Source organism: Thermobia domestica, chromosome 5 (assembly GCF_964235325.1).
Source record: "Thermobia domestica chromosome 5, izTheDome1.hap1.1, whole genome shotgun sequence".
In the NCBI taxonomy this organism is placed as follows: domain Eukaryota; kingdom Metazoa; phylum Arthropoda; class Insecta; order Zygentoma; family Lepismatidae; genus Thermobia; species Thermobia domestica.
Genome location: NC_137458.1, coordinates 144,579,014 through 144,593,249, shown reverse-complemented (window position 1 = coordinate 144,593,249; position 14,236 = coordinate 144,579,014).

Below are 14,236 nucleotides of genomic sequence, written 5' to 3'. Positions count from 1 at the left end.
TAAAACATGTGCTCCATCCATCTTGATGGTGAATTCCAGAGCGAAATATGACATTCAGGTCATGGAATTCTTATCTAACTATAGAATATACTATAAGAAAGCTATTTAGATAGAAAAATCATGAAGTTGAAAAAAGCCAAAATTTCCAAAATTCTCGTTTTTTTCCCAAAAAAGCCGGCTTTTTATGTGAAAAAAACCATCGATTCAAAAAAGCCGGCTTTTTTGCATCTCTACAACTGGATGCTCTAAAGTTCATGGTTTGTACGTTGTATTCGCAGTAAACCATAGACAAGAAAGCAAACCTAGCGTTGATGGAAGACAGTGTTTATTGGCATACAAATCGTTGTCATGATTATTTACTCACTGCTCTAGTCTTCATGAGTAATGGTACCCTGATAACACGAATTTTATACGATCACACCTATCTCAATTCTTCTTTTCCAATTACAATTGCCGCCATGCTAACATGGTTATTATTACACGGTTATTAAACGTGTTTTTCTGTTTTGTTATTGTCGCAACTTAACGGATTTAGAAGCGTGGCCATAGATTTTCTGATGTAGGTTGTATTGACATTTTGACCAGTTGCCCGTTTGCACAGAGTTATTGTAGAGAGTTGAGATTTGTCCTATCTTCTTTTACTTAACAAAAGCTTTCATAAAATATACTACTTGACCCCCGGTTCCATTTGCAAATTTTGAGTTAGATCCCGCCTGGGACTCTGCGAGTGCCCCGGGGACACAAATTTTTCATTCAAAAGGTGCTGTGATCCCCACACTAATTTGATATGTATTCGCTGAGTTTCCTTACTCAACCGTTTCCGAAAAATCTGACCCGGAATCTGACTTTGTAATGTATAGTATGGAGCTCAATTTCTAACTTCTCACGCTTATATCTCTGCAACGGTTGCTATCGAGGATGTATCCCTTTTCGTATTATGTTCTTTTGGGACAAGGTATCCAACAGCCATAGTCTCGACTCGAAGACAGAGTTATACTTGGATAGGTTCCCTCGTTAGTTTTCTACTGTTCGTCAGTTTGTTTCCGAATGACTAAAGCAAAACAAAAACAAAAATAATTAGTTTTGATGATTCGAATCCTATTCTATTGTTTGGAGACTGGGTATGCTGACATCAGACCTTGCCAATCACGGGCAAAATAAGTTTTTTAATTAATTTTCACCTCACTCGCCCCTGCTTAATTTTTTAGATGATTTCAAACAAAGCATGTGCAACAGTTATGAATAGGGTCTATTTACTTCATTATTAGGATTATTAGTATCACCGTTGGAAGATCATACAATAATAAATACAATCTTCTAGTTAATAGCTCATTTTTTTCATATAGGGTCTATAGAGTACATAAATGAACAATCTATTCCAGAACAAAACGATCGATACAAACATTTAGCATCACAAAAATTAGTTTTTATCGATTTTCTCGAAAATATGTGCTAGATTTCACTTTATTGTGTTCATAAAGCTTGATATGTCTCCCCTTTGCACACAATCATAAAGCACTTCTAGCAGCTTAGATTCTATAGGATCAACGAGGAAAGCGATCCTATTCTTTAAAGCAATCGGGGAGTAACTACTGAAACCTCATCTTCATGTCAGTGAATTCCCTGCAAAAGAAGCACATTGCTCTTTCGATGTGGTCAAATATTATTCAAATGCTCTGTGTGTGTTGAAAGTGTACGCATTGTTTAAAGATAAGTATCCTGGTACTATCATTGCTTATCATTTTCATCAGAAATACTTCAGAGATAATTTTAACCTGGAACTTACTAGACCACAGGTAGACAGACACATGTGGCTTCTGTAAAGAACAACATACCAAAATCCAAAGGAAGTAATTTTGAGAATAGCAAGAAAGCATCAGCTGGAGATCTTCCGTATGATGAAAAAAAAAAAAAAAAAAAAAAAACCTAAGGTCTTAAAAGTTCAAACGAGCAGGAGATCAATGTAAGAAGCGTTTTTTAAAAACGTTTATTAGTGCCTTAATTTCAGATTCAACCTCGTGTAAACTGCAGAACTTTCTAAACTTCATGTCCAATATTTTTTGTCGAGAGGGTTGAAGTGAAATTCGAGGATGGATCGCAACCTCAACCATGTTGTTTTATTAAATTAGCATTGCCTTACAGTTTATCAATTGCCATTCCCACGAACAATAATCCCACCTGTCGTATGGTGGTTGAAATTCTAGGTAGAAATTGGTTTGCATTTGTCTAGATGTTTGTAACAGCAGTAAAACTTCTGGACCCAATGTAATGGAGTTATAGCAGTCAGGGGAGAGAGATGCTTTTGCTGCTGGCTGTACGAACTTTGTGGGTTTTTTTCCTACAACTTTTGTAAAACAACTTGATTCCCTTGTGCTCTGACGTTACCATAAATCCTTGCTGCTGAAAGGGGCTCTAAAATTTCCAACCAACCATTATTGATTCAGATTTCCCCCGGATAAGATTTATAATGAACGACGGGGAGAGGCTGAAAGTAGCACTGAGAAAATGTTGTAACTAAAGTTGAGTTCAATCGGAGATATGCTCTGAGAGAGGAAATTTTGTAGCCTTGACGAAATTTTCTTCCCCATTCGACCAGCTCCTAAAATAATCAGTACCTACTGATTGGGTATACTCTGCACTCTATAGACCACGAATTCCAAGTATTTGTATATTTTTCTCCTTGTTTGTGGTGCAAATCGTGGTGAAAATATTCCTAAAGTATTTATAATTTATGGGGCTATTAGAATCACACACTGTAAGATAGAAGATTTGACTGTTGGTACGTCCGTTTGTTCGTCCGTTAATCCACACGATAAATCTTGCACGAAAGCATATTTTGAAATTCTGTTTTTGCAATATATAGCTAGAGCGATTATGTTGTCCAAGCGCATTAATGGAGGCAATCCGTTACCGTAACGTTTTCACGGTATCGGTGGTTGTGCATATATCGTTTAAAATCTACAATATTCCCTAACTTCTATGCAACCTGCACAATAACGAAAAAATATTGATTCCTTATAATAAAATGATTTGGAATCGCGTGATCTTTTCTGTCTTTTAGCAGAGTATATGATATAATTATAAGTAAATGAATAAAAGAATCATTTCACATTTTAAAATCATAAAATATTCCTTGAATACGCTCGAAGAAATATCAATGTTTCTCCGCAGATATTTTTTTAAAATGAAAATTAATCATCTTGTTTTGGCATAAAATGTTTCCTCATATGCTAAATGCTATGATGTAAGTGAAACACTACAATATTTCTATTGTAATTAAGGTTGAGGTAATTGTGCACTTAAAAGAAAAAGAAAAGTTTTAAATACTTCCACGTTGCACGTGCATTCACGTCATTTGCAAGGTAAATACTCGACAAGGATTGGTCAAAAAAAATGATATGACGTATTTTACTGCTAACGTCGTAAGTGACGTCATGTGGTGATATCACCATAGAGTCATTCCAAATGATAGATGACAAACTTCTTGACAAATGTATGTTCCTGAGAAAGGCTAGGTCTATATCTATTCTCAATACAGTGCTCAAATTATATTTCAAAACTCACGTAAACTATAAGTATTATACTTAATAATAATTATTACTGTGGTGGTAACAGTGACGACATCAGTTTTCATTTCTTAGAAGGCAAGCGGAGAAGGAGAGAACTTCTGGAGGGAGACGCTTATTATTATTATTATTATTATTATTATTATTATTATTATTATTATTATTATTATTATTATTATTATTATTATTATTATTATTATTATTATTATTATTGCATACCGAAAAGAATTATTATATATTATTTTACCTATATTACGGTACCACATTTGCGGAGAGGCAGTCGAAAGGAAGGTATCGTTACCAACTTGCCTCTCTCATGCTGTTACTCAGGGCCAGATTAAATAAGGGGCTTAGGGGGACTGTAGCCCCGGGCCTCCAGGTGAACGAGGGCCTCCACATTGATCAAAATCTCAGCCTAGCTGTCTAAAAAGAATCATACAAGATAGATCATCATCATAAGACAAAATTTCCTTTTTTGAAGTGTACTGATGGTGATGGTGGTTTAGTAGTAGTAGTAATAGTTGTTGTTGTAATAGTAATAGTACTACTAGAAGTAAGTTTTTGGTTTACTAAATTTATTTTGAAATTAAGAGTCGAATATGTTTTTAAGACACCTCTTATTCATGAAGGACATTCAAAAAAATTTAAACAAACATTTATTTACTTCGGTTCCATATCCAGATACAAGTGAATGTTGTTTCACATTTGTGACACTACGATAGACTTTCAAACTATGCGAATGAAATACCAAAACCGAGAGTCGTATCTCTAAAACTACGGGCTGAACTGGATGGCTAATGTGAAATACCAAAGTTGTTTATCAGACGCTGAATTCATATGAAAAAATAGTTTCTCCGTATCTCTTCAATATTTAAACCAGAATTCCAACTAGTTCTTACTACTTCGGATTTCAGTAGAAGAATAAAGCTGAGCTGAAATTTGTTCTTCAGATAATGTATCCATATTTTTTTTTTTTAAGTCGTTTGTCGTCTCCTGTTTCTGTTTACACGCTACAGGAATCCATATACGCTGGTGAAGTAAACGTCATTTCCGCTTCCTGTTCAGCTAGCTGGTTACAAACAAGCCAGCTTTGAGCGGGTTATATGAAGAAGTTTACATGGTACTCGACTATGAAAATGATTTGTTTCATTTTCGGATATAACCATAACAGTTTAAGAGGTACATGCAATGTTTTTTTTGTTTTCCCAAGAATGAAATTACAAATATTGTACTATATAACATATTAAGGAGAAACAAAAACAAAGCCACACTGTACAACAAGCGATATAGTGATTAATTACTTATTGGGCGAACAGATATATCTCAATCTTTTTGAAGAACACTTTCTCTCCTTGCACATTCTGCCAGAGAGAAATTAAAATGCACACTTTTTTTTTTTTTTTTTTTTACCGAAAGATCCCTTGCTCTGTCTTTTATTATTTGTTTGTTTGGGTGTTGCATTTTTAGGCTAATTTCGCTAACTGTTTAATATACATGTATTAATACTCAGAACACTGTAATATCGTTTCTTAGTAAACTAATAACTGAATCACGCGTTTAAAAACATACTGTAATCTTCGAACAGTGCCTGCTCCAGCATGGAGTGTGATACTTGCCTGTCTCCGCTCTTTCCGATCCTCACCAGCGTAAGTTCGATAACAATTATACCTTTGTAATTACGAATATGTGTAAAAATTTGAAAATCTTGATACAATTGAGATTTGCAGGCAATGGATAATTTTAAAATTGGTAAATCGGCATTGCACATATATGTAAGACAACCGCATTTAAGTAATCACAACCTAACCTAACCGTACCTTACCGCAAATGAATTTTGTTAAGAGTATAGTACAGATAAGAATATAGTAAAGTTTAAACCGGACTTGTTAATTTGTCTCATCCCGTTTGACATAAAATATAATTGCTCCATCCTATCGATCTACGCTAAGTACGCATGAAAAATACGGAATCATTATTTGAAAATTTATGTTTAAAATTTGTCACGAAAATACTTCTGTGCAAGAAAATTATTTATGTAGAGGGAGAACATAGAAACCGCGTTAAAATGTGCCCTGGCTAGTGTACGCTTTTCGTGCCTGTCTTTCTTTCACGCATACCCAACTTCACTGATCCGTCTGCTCCCTACAGGTGCATCCTTACATGCGCTCGAGCTTCTTAATGTTACGTGAAGTAACCACCCAGTAATTTTAATACATGTATATGCTGGCATGTTACAAATCTGTATGTCGTTTGTGGTAGACGCAAAGAAAATAATTCAGATAACATTAATACATTATATAGGATAGTTAGAGAGTTATACCTTTTAAATTATTTAATTATTTCTGGTGACACATTTCAGCTTTACGAGTGCCAAGCAAAGAATGGACACCCGCTAACAAAAGAATGAAGAATAAATTAGGAAACTATTTCCACCAAGATGCTAAGTTTCTGAGATTATTTATTCGTAATTGTATGCTTTAAAATGCATTGGTTATTCTAGAGCTGTGCTCCTTTGTTTCGAATATCTGATCACTAATTTTATAAAAATCAAGGTTCTTCCACATTAAACATTTTCACTGAAGCTAAACAAACAATATGACAGAAGTATATAGCATAGCAATTTTCAATAATTTTAATTAAACTAAATCTAAAATTATTATTAAGGGGCGCTCATGCACATGGTTGTGATTCTCACTCACTTGTTGTCCAGCAAATTATTGACGATTGAAGGAATTAAAATGTAGAGTAATTTTATTTCATATTATGATAAATATAGCCCACCTATACGTATAAAGTAAATATATTCACTGCTATTCGTGAACATGTAGCCTTTTTTTTTTTTTTTCATAATTTTAAGTTCGTCTTTCACAAGACTCACAGCTGCCACATACAACACCATTGAAACTGCCTTAGCAACCACCTTAACAACAGCTTGTTTGTAACCAATATGGCTGCGCCCAGTAAAATTCACAGCAGACGAATTCAGCAGCGTATCAAAACTGGAAATAAACTACCTTTTTTTTTTTTTTTTTTTTTTTACAATTTCCGTTTGCAATAAAGGAATGAAGTCAGAAATGTGGTATTAAACCCATATTAGAAAACTACTCTCTATCTAACCCGCTATTATTGACAGAGCCACGACGGGACACGAGACATTTCCTCCAAAAGTGGGATTGTCAGGACAAAATCGGTGACGGGTGGCAGCTCTACAGTGAATCGACACGTTACAAAGGAGAGCTGAAGACTGCTAAATGTTTGGTATATTTAAAAGCAAAGAAATACCGCGTATTGATAAAACATCGCATAGTAACTTCCTTCATGTAGCGGATCGTCATCGTCAGGAATGGGGTGGAGCTGAGAGGGCGGCTCCATCTTCTCGCATGCCCTCTCAGCCACCGCTTTCGGACTTGTGGGTGGTTCGTGGGGGACTTAAAAGAAGATGAACAATGGACATCTTTCTCTAATAGAGGTGGATGTGCACCATTTCATCTTTTTGTATGAGTAACTTGCTTTGTTCATATTTTGTATTAAAATGTTAAATATATTGTATATATAAAATATTTAAAAATATACTCACCATTTTAATTGTTACTGATTCTGTTATGTTAGTTAGCTGTTTTTAATCATTTTTGTGTTACACTGGTCTACATCAATTTTGCTGACTGGAGGCTGTCAGCTGTTCTTTAATAATTCGAGTGTGCTCCGTTTTTCTCTATCACGTCAGGTATTTTCACAAAATGAAATTTTATCTAATATTTCATGTATGCTTTAGAACCATTATTCGTAACGTAGTTCTACAAGATGTCACAAGATGGCAGCACATACACTGTTACGTCTAATTTTATCTTTACGAGTTATTACGTAAGAATTAAAGAATATATTAAATAAAGTATAGGTAATTCAAAATCACTTTGAATTAAAATTGAAGAGGATATTACGTATGTAAAGAGTTGAAATAAGAGAGTATTCGCAGCTGAATTTTTATGTAGGGTGACAAATTACGCTGCACTCTTTGTTTATGGAAAACACGGCGAGTTATCAGATTGCGAAAGAAGCAGGATTTTGTGGAAGTTTTGCAAACATTTACTGATCTGGTTATTTCTAGTATTGGTGCACTGTATTGGTGTAGTGATATCTACAGGATTACAACTACTATAGTGTACACTACACACATTCTGATCAAGTTGGTAGCTGTACGAAGTTTAAATAACATGACATCTATTCGTAGAAAATGCAAGAACGATCCGGATATATTTTGCTATATTTGTGGTTCTTTCACAACCCCGAAACAACGAACAAATATTTCGGGATTTATACGAAAAGTGTATCATGCATATTAAATTGGGCGGCCCAGATAAACCATGGGCACCACATAAAGTATGCAGGACCTGTCTAGAAAATCGCAGACAATGGAGCAAGGGTCGAATAACAAACCTTAGTTTTGGAATCTCAATGGTGTGACGAGAACAGCAAAATCATGTAAATGACTGCTATTTCTGTATGGTAAATGTATCTGGTATGAGCAGGAAATCTAAACGTACTATTCAGTATCCTGATCTTTACTCTGCTAGAAGACCTGTTCCTCACAGTAATGAAATTCCCATCCCTACATGCAGCACGTTTGCAAGTTTCAGTGATGATGACAATTGCTCTGTCAACACAAATACAAAACGTAGTGACGAGGATTTTGTGGTGTCTGATGAATGCAATTCATGCAAACCCTTCACTCAATCAGAATTAAATGATTTAATTCGCGACTTTGCTCTACCAAAACCATCAGCAGAGTTGCTGGGTTCAAGACTGAAAGAAAGGAATATGTTGCACCAGGAACAACTATCGTATATCGGGACAGAGAGGAGCATCTATTACAATATTTTCAAATAGATGAAGAACTTGTGTATTGTTCAGATGAAAAAAGACTAATTGAAGCTATAGGATGTGATTATGATGCGAATGAATGGAGGCTCTTCATTGACTCTTCGAAGAGGAGTTTAAAGTGTGTATTGCTGCATAATGACAATAAGTTGGCATCCATTCCTGTTGGTCACTCCACACATTTCATGGAAAGCTACCAAACATTGAAAATGCTCCTTGAGAAGATAAATTATGAGAATGATAGATGGCTTGTGTGTGTGAACCTCAAGGTAATTTCAATTTTACTGTGCCAACAAGCAGGTTTTACGAAATATCCTTGCTTTATTTGTTTATGGGACAGCCGTGCAAGGAATGAACACTGGATACAAAGATTGTGGCCTGCCAGAGTAGGTTTTGAAGTGGGAGTGAAAAACATCCAAAACGAACCGCTTATTGACCCTAAGAAAGTGTTCTCCCTCTACTTCACATAAAGCTGGGATTAATGAAACAGTATGTAAAAGCTTTGATTCAAATACATTTGCTCGAATTTCCTGCATTGACACAAGAGAAAGTGAAAGCTGGTATTTTTTACGGCCCCCAGATAAAGTTGCTAATGAAAGATAAAGAGTTCTTACAAACCATGAACCGCACTGAAAGAAATACATGGGATGCTTTGTGTGCCGTTTTTTAAACTTAATTGGAACTTAAAAGCGGGCGACTACGAGGAACTTGTTGACAATTTGTTGGCCACATTTCAGAAGTTAGGAGTAAATACGAGTGTGAAGCTTCACTTCCTACACAACCATCTAGAGTATTTTCTTTCCAATCTTGGTGCCCTTAGTGAAGAACAGGGTGAACGATTTCACCAGGATATCAAAATCATAGGGAACCGGTACCACGGAAGGTGGAACGAAAACATCATGGCGGACTATCGCTGGTGCTTGCAGCGTGACGTTCCGGAGGCCACTTACTCCAGAAAATAAAAGAAACGAAGATTTTTGGTGAAGTAGTTAGGCACGTTGTGTTATTTTGTTGTGTGCATTTATCAGCTTGAGGTCGTAAATGAAATTTAAAAATGCATTGGATTTGCTTAACTTTCTATCAGGTCTAAATTCATTATGACAAATAGGTTCGTAAAACTACTCCATACGTAATATTTTGGAACCATAAACATCATATTGCACATCAAATCGTATACTATATATATATATATATATATATATATATATATATATATATATATAGAGAGAGAGAGAGAGAGAGAAAGAGAGAGAGAGAGAGTATAATATGTGTCGGTGGGTGTCAGTAACTTTATCTTAAATTGTTCCGTATTTATATTAAGGCAATAGTACAATATTTAATGTAAGTTTCTTACTAAGATATATGGAACAAATAAGAAATTCTGTCAGTGTAAATATGATCAGATTGTGTAAAATTCTGACGTGATAGGCAAAAACTAACTACACCACTGGAATCAGCGACCTCGATTTATTAAAAAACAAGTCAAATATCTCAGTCAGCAGAAGAAAAGTTTTCATATGTAGACCAGTGTAATAATTATAATTATTCCGGAGCCTTGTGTTTTGTCGATGGGGATGGTGGTTTTGTGTTGCTCTCATTCTCCTGGACCACGTTGGCTCCATGCTGAGCTTTCGTTAAGGGATTGCCCATGGGATGGCTCCTCATGAACGCTTCGGTGTGGTTCTTGCGGAGAACCAGGGGCGGATCCAGGACCGACTTCTCGGAGAGGGGGGGCAGTGTGTTGTCATACTGCAACTTAGAGCTACTTTTAAGAGCTTCAAACTCTGGAATGGGTTTGATTTATATATATAAAATAAGAAAGTTTCCTCTTCAGGGGGGCGATCGGGGCGATCGCCTCCCTCCTGGATCCGCCACTGCGGAGAACACACGCAATTTTCGTTAAAAATGTTAAAAGTAATACAAAAATCATGTGGGTAAGAATTAATCTATTCGGATTCAGGCTCACCCTTACAAAGAAGTTCAAATCTGATATGAATGATACTGAAACTTAATCCAGTGTAGATAATATGGAAAAGACGGTATTGGATTCCCATAGTCCGATTCCTCCTGATTGAAGCTAAGAATGTTGTTAATGCGGGTGCTGAACCTAGCCGTCTGAGTAATATTGAGAGCCTGTCTCCTTTTCTCATGACCAAAGTTATGAACTATACAGCAGGACAACTTAAAATCATCCGGCTTTGGGACAACTTAAAAACATCCGGCATTATGGGACTTTATTCGAACTGACGATCGTGGGCGCCAAATGATGAAATTTCTCGATGAGAGGATGGTGGTTGTCTTAATGACAGTACTGCTAGTCACTTTTGTACTGGATGCGGTACCTACTTATGCACTCCCTGTGTCATTTTTCCCTTGCTGCTTCCTTCACGTAGATAGTACATCCTGATCACATAGATAGTACATCTCTTTGGCAGTGATCATTTTCCAGTGATTACAGAGAGTCATCTTATTACTAATTCATGCCATCTTCAACGCTTCAACTTGAAGTGTGCTGATTGAATAATATTTTGTGAGCTTAGTGAGTTTCATCCTCATGAAGATGTGCCCGTATGTGCAGCTCTAGACCTATCCGAGCAGACTGATCGATGCTGCCCATGATTCCATGCTGAATGCAGAGGCGATTATGCATAACAACGACTTCCAATGTGATCTTTGGAAACCCGTGAGGTTATCCTGGCTCGTCAACGTGCTCTTGCCACTTTAAATAGGTATCCAAGTGTCGAGAATCTTCGACAATTTCACATTCTTTTTGCCAAAGTTGGAAAGGTTATGTATCGTCTTTCAGTAGTCGATTCCCTATGACTCAGTGATGAAATGGGTCATGGGTCAGTGGGATACTTGGTCATGTTTTTGTCAGGTCATTCAGGTCTGGGTCTCGTTTGTCAGACCCGATCTGATCCGGTGAGCCGAATAGATTTGATGGCCCAAAAACAGCCGAAATATCATCTCTGCAGCATTAATGTAGAATTTTATATTTTATTAATGAGTTCACTACTTGAACTCGAACATGCAATTGTTTGATTCTTGGTGTGGCACTCAATCAAGATACCATGTTTTGAATATTTCATGTTTATTCGTTTTCTTATATGTGGTTTTTGAACATAACCTATACAAAAAGAATGAACAACACACTGTTGGGCTCATTCTAAACAAGTTTTACAGGTCGATTAAACTTTGACGATCCGTCATAAAAGAAAAATGTAGCTTATCTTTTCTCTGATTCTGACCAGTTTGAACTCTGGTAAACCGTTAGTTATCTTTCAGTGCAAGGCTCAAACAAATAGCGAGAAAGAAAATTACATTTAGCGAAAAGTCAACGAGACAGGAGAAAATCGGGTCTGTAAAAACTGCATTAGTAACCTCACACATCCCATGTGTATGACGATGTTTCGTCACCGGTTCGGATTTTGGGTTTGTCCTTGTCAGACCAGTTTATAAGTCTATCCAGTTCGCACCAGGTCTGCCTGCAACAGACCGGATCATTCCAGGTCATAGGTCTGTGTGGGTCAGACTGGGTCACTCCGAGTCAAATCGTATCACGTCCGGTCAAGGATCTGTCCGGGTCACTGGCCTGGTGATCATGAGTCTGACTCTCCTGGATCTTTTGGGTCATGGGTCACGAAATTCATGACCCATCCCATCACTTCTATGACTACTGTTTTGCGTCAAGTTCTCTAAATAAATTACCACTGTTCTTCTGCTAGTGTGTCCGCTTTATCAGTAAACGGGATTCTGGAGACTAACCCTACAGAGATCGCCAATATATTGAGCCAAAAATTTTCCATCCATCCATCTCTGACTCTGCATGTTGTTTTGTTGAATTTAATTGCTTCTTTACTCGTATCGAGAGAAACATTTTAAATTTCTGTGGCGCTAATTCGGAGGAATGTAACGTATACTTCACAGCTCTCGAATTCGACTCTATATATTACGTGCGTCCTCAAATACTGTTCCACTGATTGATCGTATATCTTAGGATATGTTGCGCAATATCTTTCGTGATACTCAGCTTGTATTATGGCAATTGTTCAATCGTTTCTGGAAAGAGAAGGTTTTCCCCCGTTAGTGGAATAAGATTCTGGACCTTCTGATCTCAAGAGCGCAACATATACCACAAATCACAGATCTATTGCTCTCACGAGTTGCGTCTGCAAATTTTTGAATGCATAATAAACAAGCGACTGGTGTGTTATTTGAAGTCAAACTCTCTCGTCAACAAATTTCAGTATGGCTTTCGCTCTTTTTGTTCCACTACTGGCAATCTTTGTAATCTTAAAAGACAGATCAGAGAAACCTCCCTCCATTTTAAGAATCTTGTAAATAGGACTAAATTAAACATAACAGTATAAGGGCTAAAAAAAAAAAAATACAAAATTTACAAAAACAATAGTTTTTGATTACAGCACTCTGGCAAGTAGAATGTTTACAATAGAACTACCATGATTAGGATTATTCTATATCAAAATGCGGATACTCTTCCGTCTGGCTAACTCGTTATATGGCTTAAACATTAAATCCTGACACAAGAATAATAAGTTTTATCTCTTACTTTCAACTTTGCTTTTAAAACATTATGGAAATTGAAAGGTATGGAAAATAATTATCTAAACAAAACTACTCACACACCATTATGTTATCATTGCTTATTCATATTTTTTCAGTAAATCGGATCTTTTTCAACAATTCCTTTACATTGACTACAAATCCTGAGGGTTACGTGAGAGCCTCAACAAGCAGACACATCATGTTGTTTCAAAATGGAATAACTATTACTTAGAAAATTGCGATTTTTTTACACAGAGGGAAAACAACTCCCAAATATACACGCCATATTGCATCAAAATCTGTTATTTACGATAGTTATTATGGAATTGATTTTTTAAAAATCGAATTGGATGTATAATAATACATCAGGAGAGTAAATTCACCAAATCTGTGAAGTAAGCCTAACCACTTGTCTGAATTCGAAGATTTTCGTGTCTTGGGAACAGCACTAACTTGTGAATCAGATACTAATTTGGCACTAATTCCTGGCACGAAAATTTTTCGATTCGAACAAAAGTGGTTGCACCAGTTTTAATTTAACAGAGCTACATTTGTTGTGTTTTAACTTCTCAACGTGACCAGCACTAACTCTAGGAATCAGGTACTAATTAGCGCTAATTTGACACTAATTCCTACCGCGATGTTTTTGATTCGGAGAAAGTGGTTGGGCCAACTTTACAAACGTAGAGACTTTTACCTGAAAAATTGTTCTTAACATTAAAGTTGCAAATTTCATTGTCCGATTTTCGGATTTCAATAGAACTAGAAATCGATTCAGATATCTATTCTTTTTCTGGCCGAACGAAATGATATATGTCAATAACTCGGTTTTGTTTTTCAGATTTATGTTTCTGATGGGATATATAAACAAAGAAACTTCGAATTAGGATTTCAGTATGGCGTGCCTATCAGCAGCAATTTTACATAAGACATGAACCCACAGCTTAACGTAAATCCGAACCACATGAGCTCCCGGCAGAAATCGAATCCGGGTCTCCTACACCGAAGGCGCGTACGCTAACCATGTAGCCACGAAAGAGTTTCAAGGAACCTTCCAAATTTGGGATCCTTTTAATCTGCATATCCTCGACTGATTTCAATCGTAACCAATAAGGATAATCAGGATATCTTATGATAGAAACTTTATTTAAAAAAAAAAAAAAGAATAAATGTTTATCTAGTTTATACCGGAAATTGGCTTTTGTATGGATTTCACCCCGTTTTATCCC